Genomic DNA, 8,029 nt, shown 5'->3' on the forward strand with positions numbered 1-8,029 from the left:
GAGATGGTAGTGGACAACAACAATCCCCTCGCATTTTTTTGGAACATTTAAAGACAAGAATATGAGAGTATTTCATTAGAGTCTTATGTTACCGACTTTAAACTTTAAAAATGGACATGCTGTGGGTCCTAAGAATGTGATAGCAGATGTGTTATCACGGATTTAAAGGAAATAATGTAGAAAAGATTTGACTTATTCCAGTGTTATACATGTGTGCAGAATTAATATGAATGGTATAACTGAGATTAATATTTTTGTATTTCATAATAATGGGATTAAGAATTAGAGGAAAATAAATGTAGCTGTCTTTTCATTCTGATGGTTCTTTTTTTTCTGAAGGGGGAGATGTTATGAAGCCGAAAGCATGTCTGGTCACTTAAGACAGAACGGGTTTTGCTGAATAGAAAGTACACCCACAGATGCCACCTAAAGGTCAGTCTGTTCCACATGTCACCATTAGCTGGAAAATGGATACCTGAGTTTTGGTTGCTGTTTTGACAGCAATTGGAATATAACCAAAGAGTTTAAATAGCGTTCAGGAAACCAGAAGCCAACGGGGTTTGAATAGTATTGCTTGGACACCTGGAAAGCAATCAAATTATGAGAATTATTGTATCACGCGAAATATATAAACCCAGCATTTTGAACACGAGAGGAAGAGCTACTGCCATCCAACAGCAGAGAAACGGCATAGAGCAGGGGTGCTGACTGGCCATCTCAAAAACTCTAGCAAATATATATGTTCATGTCAAACCTACTTGCAGTAAGAAACATATGACCCCGGGAAATCAGCAGCCGGAAGAGTGAACTCAGCGGTGAAGATAGAGACTGTGTGCTATTGAGATTGTAATGTTTAATATGTGGATTGTTGGAACAGCATATTTTTTACAGAGTTGGAGTCAGATAATAAGTAATGAGGAGCTTCTATTTGTGAATGGTTGTTGTTTAGTGTTCACGATTAAATTTAAGAAACTAACTTGTTATTTTTTGTTTAAATAGTGGAATGTAAGCGATTTGTGTCGCTCATATTTTAACAGATTACAAGGTGAGGCGAGCTTTTCTGGGTGTTTGGTTTTAATTAACAGAGGAGTTCAACTCCACCTTGTAAATGTCCATCTATGCTCACACCATTTCCCTGCAATTGGCCCATATCCGTCTTGTCCTTTACTATCCACATATTTATCAAAATGCTTTTGAAATGTTGTTAATGTACCCCTCTCAACCACATCTGCTGGCAGCTCATCCACGTAACATTCTTTGTGTAAAGAAGTGGCCTCTCAGGTTCCCTTTTATTTATTCCTCTCTAACCTTAAACTGATCCCCTCTCGTCCTCGATTCTCTAAACCTTGGAAAATGACTGGGAGTATTCACCCTATCCATACCCCTCGTGATCTTATACAGCTCTAAAAGAACCCCCCTCAGTCTCCTACACTCTAAAAAAAGGTCCTAGCTTGACTAAACTCTCCCTATAACTCAGATCTTGGGTCCTGGCAACGTCCTTGGAAATTTCTTTTGCACTTTTCCTAATTTCGTAACATCCTCCCTAAAACACCGTGACAAAAACTGAACACAATACTCCAAGAGTGGCCGTACCAAAGTCCTGTGTGATAGCAATATAAATTCCCAACTTCGATACTCAGTGTCCTACCTGATGAAGGCCAGTGCGCCAAAAGCCTTTTGCATTGCTCTGCCTACCTGTGACTTCACTGTCAGAGAACAGTGCACCTGAACGCCAAAATCTTTCTGCCCACTACACCCCTTAAGACCCTCCCATCCACGATGAAAGTCCTACCTTGATTTGAGTTTCTAAAATGCCAGACGTCACACTTCTATATTAAATTCCAATTGCCATTTCTCGGCCCACTTCCTCACCTGATTAAGGTCCTGCTGCAATTTCTGATCAACTTCCTCACTGATCAAGATACCACTGATTTTACTGTCATCTGCAAACTTACCAGTCATGTCTTGAACATTCTCAACCAAATCATAGATAACAAACAGACCCAGCCTCCAGTCTGCAAGCATCCTTCCACTAAACTACCTGCTTCCTACCATCAAGCCAACTGTGTGTCGAATCGGACAGTTGCCCCAGCATTCCACGTGATCGAACCTTCCAGAGCGGCCTGCCATGTGGAACCTTATCAAAGGCCTTACTGAAATCCATGGAGACCATGTCTACCACTCTGTCCTAGTCAACCTTCCTGGACATTTCATCAAAGGACTCTAACAAATTTAGATTAGATTACTTATAGTGTGGAACAGGCCCCTTGGCCAAACAAGTCCACATCGACCCGCCGAAGCATATACCACCCAGACTCATACATTTACCCCTTCACCTAACACTACAGACAATTTAGCATGGTCGATTCACCTAACCTGCACATTTTTGGATTGTGGGAGGAAACCGGAGCACCCGGAGGAAACCCACGCAGACACGGGGAGAATGTGCAAACTCCACACAGAGAGTCGCCTGAGGCGGGAATTGAACCCGGGTCTCTGGCGCTGTGAGGCAGCAGTGCTAACCACTGTGCCACCGTGCCGCCCACAAATCATAGATAACAAACATATTTGGGAAGCATGATTTCCCACTCACAAGTCTATGCTGACTGCTCCGAATCAAACCCAGTGTAATTAATGGGTGCAGTCAATGGTATGCTGTCCTTCATTGTACGATGATTCGAGTACATAAGTAAAGCCATCTTCGTGCTGTTGTACAGCCTTGCTGAGAGAGTATTTGGGGCACTCTCTACAGATTTGATCACCTTTGTATGGAATGATCTCCTTACCACAGACACGGATGATGGAAACATGAGGATAGAGTGAAGAAGCTGAGTGTTTCATCTGTTGAGCTGTGAGAGAAGAAGAAATGGTGAAGCTGAAACATGAGGAGTGGCAACGATCACTTATCTCCAAAAGAGACATTGATAGTGTAAGAAATTCCATACTTTACCCAGGATTGATTGGTTTGATTTATTGTCACGTGTACCTCAGTGACACGTGAGGTACACTTATTTATGAGCAGTGGAGGCAGATCATAGTAAGCATGGTCAGGCAGATCATAGGGTGGAAATAGACTTGGACAGAGTAAGGCATAGAGATTACACTGAACAGGTCGTGCACTAGACAAGATCAACATGAACAAGATCACCATTATTTGAACACAGAGAGTCCCTTCATCAGTCTAACGTGACTTTCCTAATAGTTTATTTGCCTAAATTAACTCTCACCACGTTATTGTGCAGTCGGCGTGTGAACCCTGTACTGAACACCATGTTGCTCACAATCCCCAACAGCAGTCACAGTACCTTCCATCTGAAACAGGTATCCATTACCACCAGCTTCTGCCCTACATAGAGAACACCAGGCTCTCTTCTCGGAGATAGACGGTGCCTTATTGAGACTTCACACAAGACATATGGCTTCCTTCCTCACCACTCGAAAACCACGTTAAACTCCCACGTGTGTATCATGATCAACGGAGCCACGAGGAACAACGTCTGTCTGTGCAGCCTCTACTGTACTTGTTCATCATGTTAGAGCATCAATCTGGAGAAACTTAAGACTGCCGATGCTGGAGATCAGAGTAGCGAGTCGATTGCTGGAAAAGCACAGCAGGTCAGGCAGCATCCGAGGAGCAGGAGAATCGACATTTCTGGCATATTCCATTCATCATGAATCAACATCAATTACCTCATTTTGTTCCTGTGTAAGTATGTCGACGGGGAATGGCCTCCTCCTGTTTCTGTGTAAGTGACTCAAGGGATTGAGGGGCCTCTTCCTCGTCAGGTTGGACAGGACCAAGGGCCTGACTGGGTTACCCCTGGTTCCTGTTTGACAGCTCGATGTACTGACTAGTGTGATGATGCTGTAGCTTTAAGAGGTTGTTTTGTTCTAGTTTATTTTAAGAAAGAGATTGAATGATCGTTACCAAGCTGGATAGTTAAGACCACTTGAGTAAACAGCTAGGGATGCCTTGTGTTTATTTTAATGCCGCCTGAGTGGGTGTGGCCAGCTTTCACAGATTAGGATCTCTGGGTTTTGTTTTCTCAGTAACATCAAAAACTATTGGGGTCTCCACAGAGTTGGAAGCTTCAGTGAATGTTTCCTGGTTGCTACTAACTCTGAATTTTATCTTGATGTTGTTTTGAATTCCTGGATTGGAGAAACGTTTGTGAAAATCTGTGTCTGAATATTTCTTTTTGTCAAGGTCTGTGTTTATGGGAGTTTCCTATATAGGAACAGTTCATTAGTACTAGTTCCTAGATCTATTCTTCTGTTAACTTGTCCAATAGAATTACGTTATTCTAAATTCCTCTTTCTTTGATTTCATTTTATCTTCAGTGTTTAAATAAATGGTGTTTTGCTTCACACCGTGTAGTTTGACCAGACACATTGCATCTGGAACAGACAGTTTACATTTCCTTTAAAATAAGAAAACATTAGAGTCTAGGTTACCGCCTTGAAATATTTTCGAGGGGCTCTGATGTGGTCCATCACACTAGTCTCCTTCTCTTCCTGAGTAATAGCCTGGAGACACTGAATGGGCTGTCGCTGTTCTTCTCCAATCGTATCAATGGGCTGAATGGCTTCCTCATATTCCTGTGAAACCAGCATGAAGTGCTGAATGAACTCGTTTTTTACTGTGGCAATGTGCAGTGTCAGGAAGTGCTGTTCCATGTATGTTACGGAAAATTTAACAGCACAAGTCTCAATGAAGTTTGGGTCTTGTTGCAAATGGACACAGGCTGGTTCAGGAGCTGACGGGGACAAAACATTCTGATCATTGTGGAATCTTCAGTGACCATTTACACTTCTGATCTTATGGTGGGGAGGGCGGGGCCGGGGAGACATTGATGAAGCAGCTGAAGATGTTTGTGAAGAGGAAGCTAACCGGAGGACCTCCCACAGAGGTGACCCAGCAGTGAGATGTTGATCATCTTCCTTTGTGTCATGTTTGACACCAAACACTGATTCCCATTAAGTCCAGTTTTGTTCAGTTCCTTGATGTCAACAATGAGTGCCTTGATATCAGGGCCAGTCAATTTTACCTGAACCCTTGTGTCAACCTCTTTTGTTCACATCAATAGGCCATGATATAGGAGCAGCAAGTTATTTCTTCAAACAGGTGGTATTAAATGTCAGGATTTCTCTTCTCATGAGTGTTCGGGGAGCTCGATGACTGAAAGTTCCATTTTATAGTAATTGGTCAATATCCCTTCTCTTTCAGATACTTTTTAAATATGCGATTGTAACCTCCTTCACTACTTCCTCTGACAGCACTTTCTGTACACACACCACTCTCTGTGTGAAACATTTATCTTCAGGCGCCTTCTAAATCATTCGCCCTCTCGCCTTCAGCCTATGCCCTCTTATTCTGGAACCCCCTATCCTGGGGAACAGAACGTGGCTGTTCAAAATATCCAATCCACGAATGGTTTTATAAAACTCTATAATGTCACTCCTCAGCCGCTGACTCTCCACGGGAAACACGTCAACCTAATCAACCTCTCCCTAAAGCTCATATGCTCCAGTCCTGGAACATCCGTGTATTTTTTTTCTGCAGACAACCGCATTGTATGCAGTATTCTTAAAGTGGTCTCACCAACATCCTGTACAGATGCAATACTCCACCACAACTCCTATACTCAATGCTCTGACTGATTAGGGCAAATGTGCCAAACGTGTTCAGCACCACTCTGTCTACCTGCGACACCACTTTCAAGGAACAATGCACCTGCAGTCCTAGGTCCCTTTGTTCCACAACACTCCCCAGGACCTTACCATTCAGTGTGCAATTTCTGCCCTGATTTGCCTTCCCAAAATGCAACCCTCTTATTTATCTAAATTGAACTTCATCTGTCACTCCTTGCCCCTTTGTCCCATCTAACTGCCGTATCGTTTTATTCTGAGATAATCCACAATACCACAGTCATCTGTAAATTTACTAACTATGTCTCCGATATTATATCCAAATCCTTGATATAAATGATGAAATGCAGTGAACTCCGTACTAATTCTTGCAGCACTCTGCTGCTCACAAGCCTACAGGCTGAATAATACCCCTCTTCCTTCAAGCCAATTGTGACTAGCTTCTTCTGTACCCCATGTTACAGAAACTTACTAATCTGTTTACCAATCGGAATGTTATGAACACCTTGCTGAGGTCCATGTAGACAATGCCTACCAAACTGCCTTCATTAATCTTCTTTGTCACCTCTTCAGAAAACTCAATCAAATTAATCAGACATCATTTCCTATGCAGAAAGCCACGCTGTCTACCACGGTCAGCCCTTGCTGTCCCAAATGTATATAAATGCTCTCCCTCAGAATCCCCTCCAACAACCTACCCACCACTTGCATCAGGCTCACCAGTCTATTGTCCCCAGGCTTTTTGGTCACTGTTTCCTTTTCCAGTCCCACTCCTCCACAACTCAAAACAAATGTTAAATATAACCAGGTTGGTGATATGGCCGATGATATCTGTCTCAGACACGGTCAGGTTCAGTTACAGGAACAAGTCAGGCTCGTTTCTTTAATCTGCTAAAACAACACGTTTATGATCCAGAGCAATGTTACTCCAACTATGACGGAAAGATGAATGACAAACTGTTTGGGTATTGCAAATATATGACATATGATGAGCGACATGGTGGCACAGTGGCAAGAATTACTGACTCACAGACCTGGGTTCAATTCCAACCTCGGCCGATGTTTTGTGTGGAGTTTGGTTATTCTCTCCGTTTCTACGTGGGTTCCCTCCCACAGTCCAAAGATGTGCAGGTTAGGTGAATTGACCATGCTAAATTGCCCATAATGTTAGGTGAGGATGTAAATGAAGGGGAATGGGCCTGGGTGGGTTGCTGTTAGGACAGTCGGTATGGACTTGTTGGGCTGAAGGGCCTGTTTCCACACTGTAAGTAATCTAATCAATATCTCCCTTTCTAAAAGCACTGGCGCGTGTGCACACACACAGTCGATGAACAAAATCTCTGCAATTTCAAGTTTTAAGAACTTTGTTCAGATTATTAGTGTAATTCATGACAAAGGGAAAAATTGAGAGATTCTGCTTCTGAAGATATCCTACTCACACAAGCTGCTACCTATGGTATTTCATCGTAGACATTTCGAATTTGGCTGAATTCCCTTTACATTAGCCAGTGAGGAGGTTCCAACGAATTCTGGTCAGCGATCGCCCAAAGGGTAGCACAGTGTCTCAATGATTAGCACTGCTGCCTCACAGCCCCAGGGATTTGCTTTCAATTACAGATTCGGGTGACGATTGGTGTGGTATTTCCATCCTGTCCCGTTGTCTGTGTGAGCTTCTTGTGGTTGCTCCAGTTTCCTCCCACAGTCCAAAGCTGCGCTGGTTCCGTGGATTGGTCATGCTAAATTGTCTGTAGGTTTCTCGGTTAGGGTATTGGTCTGGGTAAATGTAAAGGAGCGGGCCTGGGAAGGTTCCTCTTTGGAAGATTTGTATGGACTTTTTGGGCGGAAGAGTCTGTTTCCACACTGCAAGGATTCTATAAGAATGGTAACAATGACTGTCGAGTTTTTTTTTAAGCTCGCAGACATTGCTGTGATGAGGAACAATGAAGGAGAGAGAGTGCAATAGGCCGTTCCGTCTCGGGCAGATTACATGTTCTCCCTCTCTGAGTTGAATCACACAATAATGTTATCCTCTCCCAAACTGGATCATGTGAGGTCACCTTGTATATTGTCCAAACGATGTCTCCATCACATTCCTTGCTCCATGTAGGTGCACCATTGCTGCTGTCATACACAGAGCCATACCCTGAGCAGAAAATGGTCTCGATCGATTTGAATGTATGTTTATATGTCCCTGCGTCATTAAAAAAATAAAATGTTTAACGTATTCAAACTACCTGTGTAAAAATGAATTCATTTTTTAAACAAATACTGAAATTGCTGGAAAAGCTCGGCAGGTCTGTTAGCAACGAGATGCCTTTTACATGCTGTAGTTATACCAGCCTCCACCACTTCCTCTGGCAGGTCATCCATACATACACCA

Source organism: Chiloscyllium punctatum, chromosome 46 (genome assembly GCF_047496795.1).
Source record: "Chiloscyllium punctatum isolate Juve2018m chromosome 46, sChiPun1.3, whole genome shotgun sequence".
NCBI classification, from domain to species: domain Eukaryota; kingdom Metazoa; phylum Chordata; class Chondrichthyes; order Orectolobiformes; family Hemiscylliidae; genus Chiloscyllium; species Chiloscyllium punctatum.